This window comes from Thalassophryne amazonica, chromosome 11 (assembly GCF_902500255.1).
Source record: "Thalassophryne amazonica chromosome 11, fThaAma1.1, whole genome shotgun sequence".
Classification (NCBI taxonomy): domain Eukaryota; kingdom Metazoa; phylum Chordata; class Actinopteri; order Batrachoidiformes; family Batrachoididae; genus Thalassophryne; species Thalassophryne amazonica.
The window spans coordinates 96782597-96796800 of NC_047113.1; the positions used below are offsets into that span (position 1 = coordinate 96782597).

At 40.9% G+C, this 14204-nt stretch overlaps 1 long non-coding RNA gene across 1 annotated transcript; it reads left to right on the forward strand.

The window, feature by feature from the left end:
* Positions 1-4734: 4734 nt before the first annotated feature.
* LOC117520446 lies at positions 4735-5712 on the forward strand. Its single transcript, XR_004563653.1, has 3 exons — positions 4735-4747; positions 5490-5498; positions 5558-5712. It is a non-coding gene; the product is annotated as an uncharacterized LOC117520446 (long non-coding RNA).
* The last annotated feature ends 8492 nt before the right edge of the window (positions 5713-14204 follow it).

Genomic DNA, 14204 nt, shown 5'->3' on the forward strand with positions numbered 1-14204 from the left:
TTATACAATATATATTTCATTCATTTATATATTTTATTATAATTAGGTTCAGAAAAACTAAAACAGAACAAGTATCTGTTGATCCGATGATTCTGTGTTACATTATAATTGCTATTTTGTTTGGGTTTGTATTTTCTGGTGGTACTTTGTGCTGGGCTGTTTCGCTCCTCAGTGATAAGTCCCCTAGGTACCGAAGAGTGTTGTGTTGAGAGGTACCAGAGAAGAATTCAACATTCCTCCACAACTGGAGATTCCTGAAACAATAAAAGGCGCACTGAGGAGTTTCTGTGGGTATTTAGTGTGGGTGGTTGAATTGTCAGACTGTTCCCTTTGTTAAAACCAGATCAAGATTGTGAAGTAACACCCAGAATTGATCCGCTGCAATCAGGGGTTCTCCCCATTGCACGATTGTAGTAGAAGCTTGATCATTGATCTTGATCTGAGGCCACGTGAGCACAAGGGGGACATTACCGGCAACTGTTAAATTTTTTGCGTGTTTCCGAGAGTAGTTCATGTGTCTCTGTATCAGTGATATAACACTAAAATTGACAGTGTCTGAACCCAGATCATTTATGGACCTTTGGTCCACTTTCAAGTCATTATATTTGAAATCTGTAGGAGAGAGAAATCGTAAACCAGAAGAAAAAAATTTAGAGACAATTCTCAGTGACAAGGAGGAGATGAGCTAAAATGGCCTGAAATGAAAAATGCTCTCAGTACTCGTAAAAAAAAATGCTGACTGCATTGGAAGACCAGTACAGAGTAGTTCTGAATAAAAAATTAGAAGCACAAAAATTAAAAGCAGAAAATAAGGACCTGTTTAAAATCAAGAAAAAAAATTGTGCAAAAACAGCTGAGAAAAATCATATTCATTATCACAATACTGTAATACAGCTTTGTGCCTATAAATCCTGGGAAGAAACTGTGGATCAGAGAAAAATGACCAACACAGAGAATTCTTAAAATGAGAATAAAGCATCTCCAGTCAATAAATCCTTGAAAATAAATACACCATTATCATCATCAGCGTAAGACCTTTCACATGATACCAACAATGTATCTATCATTTCTTAAACATCAGTAAGTGCCACTTTTGTCCAAATACTTTTGGTCTCTTCATTAAAGCATCCCAAATCATATATCATCTTGTTCAGCATAATAAGCACATTCCAAAACTATCTTAATCATGTTAATAACTGTCATATAATTCATTTAAGCAAGCAATCAATGTCTCATCCATGTTTACAACAGGTTGATCCTGCTTCTAGTTACTTTCAATTATTATATGGCTAAATGCTATTGCTAAATGGCTAAATCTGACACAACAAAATCTGAAAAAATACCACTACCTCTAAAGGGTGAAGTGGCACCTGTGGTTCAGAGAATTTATCCTACATTGACAGACATCGACTCACCACCTTATAATAATGTTATGGTGATTCAAAATGGCACACTGCCAATGACTCCACAGTCTGTCCAAGCTCCAGTTCTAGTGATTAAGTCTGGACTGATGGACTGTGAGGAGACTCCAGGATTGGACAGCAGTGAGGGTCCTCTGGGTCCTCCACCGTCTGATTATTCAAAACCTTAGAAGTAAGAAGAAGAATTTTAAATTCTATTCTAGAATTAACAGGAAGCCAATGAAGAAAGGCCAATATGAGTGAAATATGCTCTCTCCTTCTAGTCCCCGTCAGTACTCTAGCTGCAGCATTTTTAATTAATTAAGTCTTTTCAGGGAACTTTTAGGAAAACCTGATAATAATGAATTATAATAGTCCAGCCTAGAGGAAATAAATGCATGAATTAGTTTTTCAGCATCACTCTGAGACAAGACCTTTCTAATTTTAGAGATATTGCGCAAATGTAAAAAAGCAGTCCTACATATTTGCTTAATATACGCATTGAAGGACATATCCTGATCAAAAATGACTCCAAGATTTCTCACAGTATTACTAGAGGTCAGGGTAATGCCATCCAGAGTAAGGATCTGGTTAGACACCATGTTTCTAAGATTTGTGGGGCCAAGTACAATAACTTCAGTTTTATCTGAATTTAAAAGCAGGAAATTAGAGGTCATCCATGTCTTTATTTCTGTAAGACATTCCTGCAGTTTAACTAATTGGTGTGTGTCCTCTGGCTTCATGGATAGATAAAGCTGGGTATCATCTGCATAACAATGAAAATTTAAGCAATGCTTTCTAATAATACTGCCTAAGGGAAGCATGTATAAAGTGAATAAAATTGGTCCTAGCACAGAACCTTGTGGAACTCCATAATTAACCTTAGTCTGTGAAGAAGACTCCCCATTTACATGAACAAATTGTAATCTATTAGATAAATATGATTCAAACCACCGCAGCGCATTGCCTTTAATACCTATGGCATGCTCTAATCTCTGTAATAAAATTTTATGGTTAACAGTATCAAAAGCAGCAATGAGATCTAACAGAACAAGCACAGAGATGAGTCCACTGTCTGAGGCCATAAGAAGATCATTTGTAACCTTCACTAATGCTGTTTCTGTACTATGATGAATTCTAAAACCTGACTGAAACTCTTCAAATAGACCATTCCTCTGCAGATGATCAGTTAGATGTTTTACAACTACCCTTTCAAGAATTTTTGAGAGAAAAGGAAGGTTGGAGATTGGCCTATAATTAGCTAAGATAGCTGGGTCAAGTGATGGCTTTTTAAGTAATGGTTTAATTACTGCCACCTTAAAAGCCTGTGGTACATAGCCAACTAATAAAGATAAATTGATCATATTTAAGATCGAAGCATTAAATAATGGTAGGGCTTCCTTGAGCAGCCTGGTAGGAATGGGGTCTAGTAGACATGTTGATGGTTTGGAGGAAATAACTAATGAAAATAACTCAGACAGAACAATCGGAGAGAAAGAGTCTAACCAAATACCAGCATTACTGAAAGAGAAAGAAACAAAAAGAAGCAGGAAAGGATTCAGAAAGTGATGATGACAGATATGACTTGACAGGATGGGAAGGTGGAACTTGTGGGGGAGACTTGCTTGACCCTGACTAACATAAATTTCTCAGACAAGTAAGACAACACAATAAACATAAACGTGAGGAGAAAGTACATGAAACAATGTATCAGAAATTAGATAAACAACATCTCAAACACATGAAACAATACAAAATTGACTCAGACAGTGAGGACGTCGACCAATATGGAATTCCACCCCCTGTTTCTGGAGTGGTTAAAATAAAGGGTCCAAAGGTGTACAGATTATACAAACCACAAAGAGGGTTAGAAAAACTATCTAAAAGACTCAATGAGTTGTCTCTGGGGGACAATAAACAGATACTCAGATATACTGAAGAAGAAAAATACCTCCACAAGAAAGCACGAGACAGGGGGAGACAAGAGGAAAAGTTAAATCTCATACATCTAACAGATGAGGACAGTGAGGGGAAGGAAGCTGATCAAAATGAGTCTCAAAACATTGATGTTAGATCTCAAATGGCCGATCTCAAACTGCAAGCTTAAAACTGTGTTTTTGAAAAGAAGTGTGTTCTTTTTGCTGCACATGCTGTGGGTATCGGTTTTTGTGGCATTAAAGATGTGTATGCATTCTGAACCCATTTTTGCGCAAAGATGAATGATTTTTGACGACTGATCAATCAATCAATCAATTTTTTTATATAGCGCCAAATCACAACAAACAGTTGCCCCAAGGCGCTTTATATTGTAAGGCAAGGCCATACAATAATTATGTAAAACCCCAACGGTCAAAACGACCCCCTGTGAGCAAGCACTTGGCTACAGTGGGAAGGAAAAACTCCCTTTTAACAGGAAGAAACCTCCAGCAGAACCAGGCTCAGGGAGGGGCAGTCTTCTGCTGGGACTGGTTGGGGCTGAGGGAGAGAACCAGGAAAAAGACATGCTGTGGTGGGGAGCAGAGATCGATCACTAATGATTAAATGCAGAGTGGTGCATACAGAGCAAAAAGAGAAAGAAACAGTGCATCATGGGAACCCCCCAGCAGTCTACGTCTATAGCAGCATAACTAAGGGATGGTTCAGGGTCACCTGATCCAGCCCTAACTATAAGCTTTAGCAAAAAGGAAAGTTTTAAGCCTAATCTTAAAAGTAGAGAGGGTGTCTGTCTCCCTGATCTGAATTGGGAGCTGGTTCCACAGGAGAGGAGCCTGAAAGCTGAAGGCTCTGCCTCCCATTCTACTCTTACAAACCCTAGGAACTACAAGTAAGCCTGCAGTCTGAGAGCGAAGCGCTCTATTGGGGTGATATGGTACTACGAGGTCCCTAAGATAAGATGGGACCTGATTATTCAAAACCTTATAAGTAAGAAGAAGAATTTTAAATTCTATTCTAGAATTAACAGGAAGCCAATGAAGAGAGGCCAATATGGGTGAGATATGCTCTCTCCTTCTAGTCTAGACTGATCTACTGTGCTGTTTTAATAAACCTGGTAGGAATAACTTGAATTCAAATTATTGTTGTGTATTCTATTTGCACTGCCCACGGACTCATGAGGGGAAACCTGAGATTTTCTATGTTTTGAGTAAAGGTTATTTTTGTAGGAAGGTGTTTTTTTCCCCAACAATACTTACTTTAGGAAAAGGGAGGAGCACAGGGTGACAGAGGCGAGGTGTTGTGTGGGCCGCCAGAAGAGGAGGTACTGCTGGCCCACCACCACAAGATGGCGCCCTGCTTGGAGTGCGGGCTTCAAGCACGAGAGGGCGTCGGAGCAACGGAGAGTGACAGCTGTCATTCATCATCTGCACCAGCTGTCACTCATTCACCACATCACCATAAAAGCCGGACTACAACTCCACCTCCCCGCCGAGAAATCAGCAACCAAGAGGTAACCTTCTCTGCGGTAATTTCTCTGCTAACTAAACTCTTCTTTGCAGCCGTTTGCCCTGTGGTGTACTTATCCGAGCGCGACGACTTCGCATCACGCTCCATAGCAGATAAGTGGTTACACAGGAGCTGCACGAGTGTGTGATTGGAGGTGGAGGTGCTCCCTCCTTAAAGAACATTGACTGTGAGTGGACTACTGTGTGTGCGGATTCACACTCACCTGGATTTTCTCTGTTCTCTGCCAGCAGTACCAGGGTCGACAGCCGAAGGCAGAGGCCACCTGGGGACTCGGGACTTGGCGGCTCCAGTGTTCTTCAGGCCCGCTGGTGGTGGAAGCTGTGTGGGAATCAGCTCATCTCTCGCCAGAGGTCTTCTATCTTCAAGCCTGCCCACACGTCACCTGGTGTCTCATTGGCAATCCATATCTCTGTCTATATTCTGTTGTGTGTTTTCACAACATTAAATTGTTACTGGTTGGCTTATCCATTGTCCGTTCCTTTAGCGCCCCCTGTTGTGGGTCCGTGTCATGACACCTTCCCAACACGAGGAAGGTGCACACAGGTGGACTACAATCTTTGTAGGAAATGGAAGCTAAAAGAAATTGGAGGCAGTAAGGTGGTGGGAGGAGAGAGTGTAGCTAGACAGCATAGGATGGTGGTTTGTAGGATGACTTTAGAGGTAACAAAGCAGTGGAGAGTGAGAGATTAACAAAGGATCAGATGGTGGAAGCTGAAGGAGGAAGACTGTTGTGTGAAATTCAGTGACCAGGTGAGAGAGGCACTGGGTGGAGGGGAAGAAATTTTGAATAGCTGGAAAAGTACTGGAGATGTGGTGAGGGAGACAGCTAGGAAGGTACTGGGTGTGACATCTGAACATTTGAATGAAGACAAGGAGACTTGGTAGTGGAACGAAGATGTCCAGGAAAGCATAAGGAGAAACAGGTTGTCAAAAAAGTTTTGGGATAGTCAGAGATGAAGAAAATAGACAGGAGTCCAAGGAGACAGCCTTGAGAGGTGGAGATATGCTCCGGAGAGAAGGGGAATGAAAGTCAGTTGGAGCAAGACTGAGTACATGTGTATGAATGAGAGGGAGCCCAGTGGAGTAGTGCAGTTACACGGAGTAGAAATGGTGTTGTAGATGATTTTAAATACTCATACTGTCCAAAGTAATGGAAAGTGTGATAGAGAGGTGAAGAAGAGAGTGCAGGCAGGGTGGAGTGGATGGAGAAAGGTGGCAGGAGTGATTTGTGACCGAAGAGAGCACAGGCAGGGTGGTGGGTGGAAAAAGGTAGTGGGTGTGATTTATGACACAAGAATATCGACAAGAGTGGAGCAGAACGTTTACAAGACAGCAGTGAGACCAACTAAGTTATATGGCTTAGAGACGATGGCACTAAAAAACAGACAGGAGGCAGAGCTGGAGGTGGCAGAGCTGAAGATGTTGCGATTCTATTTGGGAGTGACGAGGATGGACAGGATTAGGAATGAACATATCAGAGGGACAGCTCAAGTTGGAATTTGGAGACAATATCAGAGAGGCCAGATTGAGCTGGTTTGGACATGTGCAGAGGACAGACCCAGCGTATACAGGGAGAAGGATGCTGAGGATGGAACCACCAGGCACCAGGAGGAGAGGGAGAACAAAGAGGAGGTTTATAGTTGTGCTGAGGGAGGACATGCAGATGGTTGGTGTGAAAGAGGAAGATACAAAGGACAGGGTGAGATGGAAATGATTGGTCTGCTTTGGTGACCCCTAACAGGAGCAGCCAAAAGAAGAAGTACAACCCCAATTCCAATGAAGTTGGGACATTGTGCAAAATGTAAATAAAAACACAATACAATGATTTGCAAATCCTCTCCAACCTATATTCAATTGAATACACCACAAAGACAAGATATTTAATGTTCAAACTGATAAACTTTATTGTTTTTGTGGAAATATTTTCTAATTTTGAAATGGATGCCTGCAACACGTTTCAAAAAAGTTGGGATGGCGCAACAAAAGACTGGGAAAGTTGATAAATGCTCAAAGAACACCTAATTGGAAACAGGTGAGTGCCATGATTAGGTACAAAAGGAGCATCCCCAAAAGGCTCAGCTGTTCACAAGCAAAGATGGGGTGAGGATCACCACTTTGTGAACAACTGCATGAAAAAATAGTCCAACAATTTAAGAACAATGTTTCTCAATGTTCAATTGCAAGGAATTTAGGGACTCCATCATCTACAATCCATAATATAATCAGAAGATTCAGAGAATCTGGAGAACTTTCTACATGTAAGCGGCAAGGCCGAAAACCAACATTAAATGCCCGTGACCTTCGATCCCTCAGGCCGCAATGCATTAAAAACCGACTTCATTGTGTAAAGGATCTTACCATTTGGGCTCACAAACACTTCAGAAAACCATTGTCAGTTAACACAGTTCGTCGCTACATCTACAAGTGCAAGTTAAAACTCCATGCAAAGAGAAAGCTATACATCAACAACATCCAGAAATGCCGCCGCCTTCTTTGGGCCCAAGCTCATTTGAAATGGACAGACGCAATGTGGAAAAGTGTGCTGTGGACTGATGAGTCCAAATTTCAAATTGTTTTTGGAAATCATGGACATCACGTCCTCCAGACAAAAGAAGAAAAAGAGCATCTGGATTGTTACCAGTGCAAAGTTCAAAAGCCAGCATCTGTGATGGTATGGGGGTGTGTTAGTGCCCATGGCATGGGCAACCTACACATCTGTGATGGCACCATCAATGCTGAATGGTACATCCAGGTTTGGAACAACACATGCAGCCATCCAAGCAACGTCTTTTTCAGGGACGTCCCTGCTTATTTCAGCAAGACAATGCCAAGCCACATTCTGCACGTGTTACAACAGTGTGGCTTCGTAGTGAAACAGTACGGGTACTAGACTGGCGTGCCTGCAGTCCAGACCTGTCACCCATTGAAAATGTGTGGCACATTATGAAGCACAAAATACGACAATGAAGACCTCGGACTGTTGAACAACTAAGTCGTACATCAAGCAAGAATGGGAAAGAATTCCACCTACAAAGCTTCAACAATGAGTGTCCTCAGTTCCCAAACACGTATTGAGTGTTGTTACAAGGAAAGGTGATGTAACACAGTGGTAAACATGCCACTGTCCCAGATTTTTTGAAACATGTTGCAGGCATCCACTTCAAAATGAGCAAATATTTGCACAAAAACCATAAAGTTTATCATTTTGAACATTAAATATCTTGTCTGTGTGGTGTATCTAATTGAATATAGGTTGAAGAGGATTTCCAAATCATTGTATTGTGTTTTTATTTACATTTTACATAATGTCCCAACTTCAGTGGAATTGTGGGTGTAATACTGACCAACATGCAACACCTATTTGAGAATAGATACAGAAGCTGACTGTTTGAGCTGACTGTTTTCAATATGTTCATTCACTTGTGCGTTAATTTGTTTCAACATCAAATCAACAGAAATATTTTAAAGTCTTTGTATTAAATGATACAGTTTACGGAGAAACAAATGTTTTTGCACCATCTCCAGCCATGTCTATTGTTGATTTGTGGTTTTAATTTCCTGTTCTTTTGTATATTTTATCAAACATTTGCTCAACCACCCATCCATTTTCTACTTTGGTTTACCCCAATTAATTGTCACCGGGAGGGTGGAGCCTATAGGGTGCAAGGCAGGGCCCACCCTGGACAATAGGCCAGCCTATCATAGGGCCACATATAGACAAACATATTCATTCCTATGGCCAATTTAAAGTTTCCAGTTCGCTGAACCTGCGTGTTTTTGGATGTGGGAGGAAGCCGGAGCACCCTGAGGGAACCCACGCAAACACGGAAAGAACATGCAAACTCAACACAGAAAGGACCCAGGTGGGAAGTGATCCCGTGACTTTCTTGCTGTGAGGCAACAGTGCTAACCACTAAGCTGCCACATTTGCCCACATTTTCTTTTTGATAAATACTTCAGAAAAGTGTTTGCATAAGTAATTTTAGGTAATCAGGTAAAGGTTTGGGTATGATCCCCAGTCTACCGTTCTATACATTCCCATTTTACTGTATGTTTCATTTCCAGCTTTCCCACATTGGCATCATGTTACTCTTTGTGGCTGCTGGCTTGCTAACTGTGTGAAGTCTTCAGCAGAGCAATAAGCACACAGTACGTCCAGGAGGTAAGAAGGCAGGCAAACTACATGTGAGTTTTAACTGCACCGGTTTATAATTTTCAATATTTTATTCAACATCTATTACTTGTTAAATGATGATTGTGAGGGTAGGTGCCTCCACTAACTATCCAGCAGGTGGCAGCTTATATCCATGGATATTACACAGGCAAAACAAAGTTGCTCTTTTGATCTATATATTATTTTAATTTGGTGAGTTACAAGAATAAGCTATTGTTTTTGAGTTATTGTCTACACAAGCTGGCTGTGATAAACTAAGTCAGTCACTCGCTCATCTACATGTTGGCTGTGCAACCTTTACACTGTATAAGTAACACCAGTTTTACTTTACTTTTTTGGGAACACGCCAAGCTGAATTTTTATACTGTCATCTTTTTAATAGGTGCCAAGAAGACAGAGAGCAAATGCTTAAACTAATACAGTCATCCTCTCTCTCTCCACACGTGGATCTGTGCCTGAATCCATCTCATATATCTTAATATACTTTTATTTATGCTGTCAGGAGGTACACTGAGACTATATGCATCATGCTGAGGTCTTTTCCCCTTCACAAACGAATTAAATTGTGTCAAAAACAACCAGTCTAATTCCAGTCCATAGACATGAACAGATATTTAAAGGCTATGATATCTTGAGCCCTCTTTATTTGTAGCTAGTATTACTCAAAATCTTTTTCTTAAATCATCAGTTTTCTTAAATCTTGAAATCTTTAAGGTTCAGAGCCAGATCCAAAGATTTATTAAGATAATATTCACTTTCATCACTGTGTTCATCTGTGTAACCAGAGGACTATAGTGACCTGATAGCTCAGGACAGATAAGGATTTGGGCTTTTTTGACTCCTGGTCACAGAACCTATCTTTGTCCTTAAAACAGTTCATCTTTATCATCCCAGTCCACCCACTATAAATGGATACTGGCCTTGTTTGGGGAAGTAACCCGTAGCAAAGAAAAGTCATAGGTTGTTGCATTTTTGTTTTGAAATTCTACAGACATTCTCTATTGGAGACAGGTCAGGATGGCTGGCATCTTCTTCCACAGCCATGCCTTTGCAATGGTTGCAGAATGAATGTTGGTTTACATTATCTTCTTGGAAAATGCATGGATATCTCTGGAAATAATGTTTACATGAAGTTAGCATGTTGCACTAAAATCCCAATGTTCATTTCTGCATTAAAGCTACCATCACAGGTATGCAAATTACATTTGCCAAGGGTACTGACAAAACCTGATATCATGACAGACCCTAGTTGTTGTACTTGTTGAATAGTTTGGATGGTCACTGTTGGAGATAAGGCAGACACACACAAAAACAAGCAAAAAGGTGACATACTGCATTCTGACTGCCATACAAATGTAGTATGACATTCGTATGGCAATTCATATGCAATTCTAACCATTCAAACTGCATTCGAGGGGCTGTACGAATTGTTCGAGCATGTCAAATCCTGGCTGGATGTGGCAACTGTCTTCCCTGTCACACTAGAGCATGAATGCTGTATGAGTGGACATTTGAATGACATTTGTGCAATTCGAGCTGCATTCAGATTCCTCGTACAGCATTCTTTTGACACTTAACAAAATCCGCCAAATTCGCACAGCCAGCACAAATGTAGAGAACATGCACACCACTGTCGAAACGGGGGATATTCAGTCATACCACATTCATGCTGCATTCGGAGCATTCTGATCACGTTTGAGGGAACTTCAAAATGGCTTAGGCATACCAAATCCTGCTGGTATGCCCTGATCATAACTCCCCTCCCCTCCGCAGAGGATGGTGGTGGTGGTGGTGGGGGGTAGTAATGTGCAAAGTCTGTGGCACGCAATCATTATGTGCACGAGATGTGAACATTGCGCAGTCACACCGAATACGTCGTGTGTTACAGCGAATCAGTGAGTCTCGGTTACACACTGACACACACTGCGCCCATCTGTACAGGGTCTGTCAGTAAAGATAACACGGTAATACAGATACATCATCTGACACATGAGGTGGCCTAACAATGTATCTGGAATATCATGCACATTATGGACATAAGTGGTGCATCGCACAGAGCCGTTGACTTGCCGTGGGGCAGGATGCTGCACAGCTACATGTGAGTTACAGCTAAGCTGATGATCATAATTCACATACATTATATAACCCATGAGAGGGCATGACCATGTATCTGTAACAGCCCGGTCAGGTGAGCTACACAGCAGTGGTGGCGCCAAGGGGGGGCTGGGGGAGCTTAAGCCCCCTCAGCCCGCCCAATAATTCTGCCAATAATGTGAATAGCGACTGACATATTTGTGGATCTCAACTGCAGTTTTGCACAGAGAATGTCTCAATACTGTGTAACTGAGCAAAGTGATGAATGTGTGTGTTTGGTGATCCACCAATGCTGACTCACCCTTCACAAACACAATTTTCAGTTTTGCAAATAAACATTTATTTGTAAAAACCTCCACACAAGTTACAAATCAGAAATTTGTGTTTGTGGATCACAAAGCATGTGTACAAATCAAAGGATATTTGTAAATCACCCTCTGTGCATTTGCAAGTATTAATGAGACAAATTTAACTCCATACTCCAAAAATTTAGGTTTCCTAAATATTTATTACGGACACTCTTAAAACTTCACTTACGAATCTTTATAATTTTATTACTGGTAAATTTTAGAATTGATTTAGATAAGATATACTTATTATCTCACAGGAATATATCACAATTTTCTGGAAACTACTTTTTGTGCAGGAATTCATCAAGCACGTCGGCCGCAGCCTCGCAATAACACAGAATATACAGAAGCTGTACATCATTGATCGGCAATCATTCTAAGTGATGTGTGTGTGCACGGGTGACTAAAACATATACCTTGGTATTTATAAAGCAATTTACTATATATTTTTCATTTCGACGACATTTTGTGGAGCCCCTCCAACTTTTACCCCAGCCCCCCCCAACAACATTTTTTTTCTGGCGTCGCCACTGCTACACAGTGAGTCAGTGCGTCTCAGAGCCGCGCTGCAATGCCCACAGCTGAACGGGTTGTCACTGTGATGCTGAGCATCAAGTGCCATGTTGGACTGTGACATAAAACAAGTTTAAAGGACAAAAAATAAAAGATGACAGGTTGAATCTGTACCCCTGTTGAGTAAGAGGAGGCTGGAGGGTGAAAATCCTCCACGCTCTGGACCCAGCATGGCTGTTTCACTTTATTTATTTATTTTTTTACATTTTTGCAGAAAAGTGCTGCATATAAGCAGAGCCCCATTTTGGATTTGAGAGCGCAACAAGCACCGCGTGGTTGTTTATTTTTTTTTTTTTATATTTTCCTTAAATCTGACACAACTGTGTAGCTATAAATGACTGTTCTCCAACCTTCCCTGTTGGCCAGTCAAATATCTGTGCCAAAGCTCCTTGATGTTGCCTTTCTTCACTGCTTCTTGGAAAACCCTCTGCGGCACAGAACAAGTTGACACGTCCACCTGGCTCATGATTGCAGCTCAGCTGGAAGGTGTTGGACAAAGTAATCCTGCCAGCACCCTAAAGCTGATAATAATCGTCTTCCCCTGTCGAGCATCTCTGCTCAGTGTCACCAGTGGGTTAAGAGCAGTCTTTCATATCTTTAATATGATGCAAGCGTGCAAAGCTTTTTTGAGTAGCACAGTTCTTGCAAGAATCGAATCTCATTGTCACTCCTGGGTGTGCATATCAGTGATCATATGTCCGTAATAGTCCGATCACACATGCACTCCACTGATGCAATGGTCAGGGGACCCTGCTTTACATGTAATCGGTTCATGGGTTGGATGTCATTCAGCACCCGGCAGTGTGACACCCACTTCCCCCTGCTTGCCTTCCACCCACTCTGTGTAGTCAACTTTGATTTGGGAACTGCTCCTCTCTGAATGTGCACAAATCATTCGAGCCGGCGTTGAACCACATTCTGGGTATTTGAACAGTATTCGTACATGACTGTACAAATGTCTGCCCCATACAAATGCAGCTTAGATTTGTTTTGTTATTCAAAGTTGTGTGATTCATATGCATTTGTGCTCCAGTGTGATGGGGCTCTTAGTGATATTACAGCAAATCTAAAGCAGATCTGCATGTTGATTTGGCACAAGTTTTTTTAAAAACTCTTGAATCAAAGTTGAAAATCTACACTACAGGGCACATCTTGTAAACACATGCACAGGAATGCCCATCAAAAGACAAATGCCAGCTGCTTGTTGTCCTCATTTGTAGCTAATCTGACTGTAGGCAAATGACAAATTTGTGATCACTTGTTAAGTTTATGCCGTTTAAGCCCAGATGTTTTTATAAGTGGAAAAAGTTGCATTAGTACCTTTGAGATTTTTTTATTGTGAGTAGAAAATGACAGTGATACACATCGGCAATAATTGTTGCCAGTGGGTCAAAATGGGTTAAGACTTCTGCATCTATTCATTCATTCATTTATTTTTCATACCCACTTACTCCAGTCTAGGATACTGTGGGGGCTGGATCCCTGCAGTCACTGGGTGAGAGGCAGAGTCTTTCGCAGAGCCACATATAGTAGTTACATAATTTGTGCACAGTTCAGAAAGGGATATTTTTTTGGGAAGTTTGACACTTCCCCTTTTTTTGAGTTGCTTATTCAGACTGGTCACATATTTGTGAGTTGAGGCTGTTAACCCCCAAAATGTGAATCAGCTGCAAATTGTGAATTATCTGCAAACCATTTATTGCAAAACGTGAATACTGAAAAAATATCTCCCAAAACATGAACGCGGGTCTCACAAAACATGAATATCATTCATAAAATAAATGTGTTGCAATCTGGAAACTGTCATGGCACACAGAAAAATCGTGCAATAATTATAATATAGCCAATAATTATAATTATAGGCAATTAATGGGACAGCTACTTTGTTTTGAATTTATGTGTTATGCATGCTTGAAAATCTGCTTTGTGTAGCACTTTGAGATTTGCCTTTTAATGTAAAGTGCTTTCTCAATAAAACAAATTATTATTACTATTATTTATAATGTCAAATCACAGCAGTTTTATATGGCTTTTCTTTCAAAAACAGTTTGTTCAGTCAGAATGTTATATTTACAGAGAACATGAGAGGAATGAACTAGCACAGGAACATACTGTGAGTACTGTGAGGAGACCTATGCTCAACATGTTTGA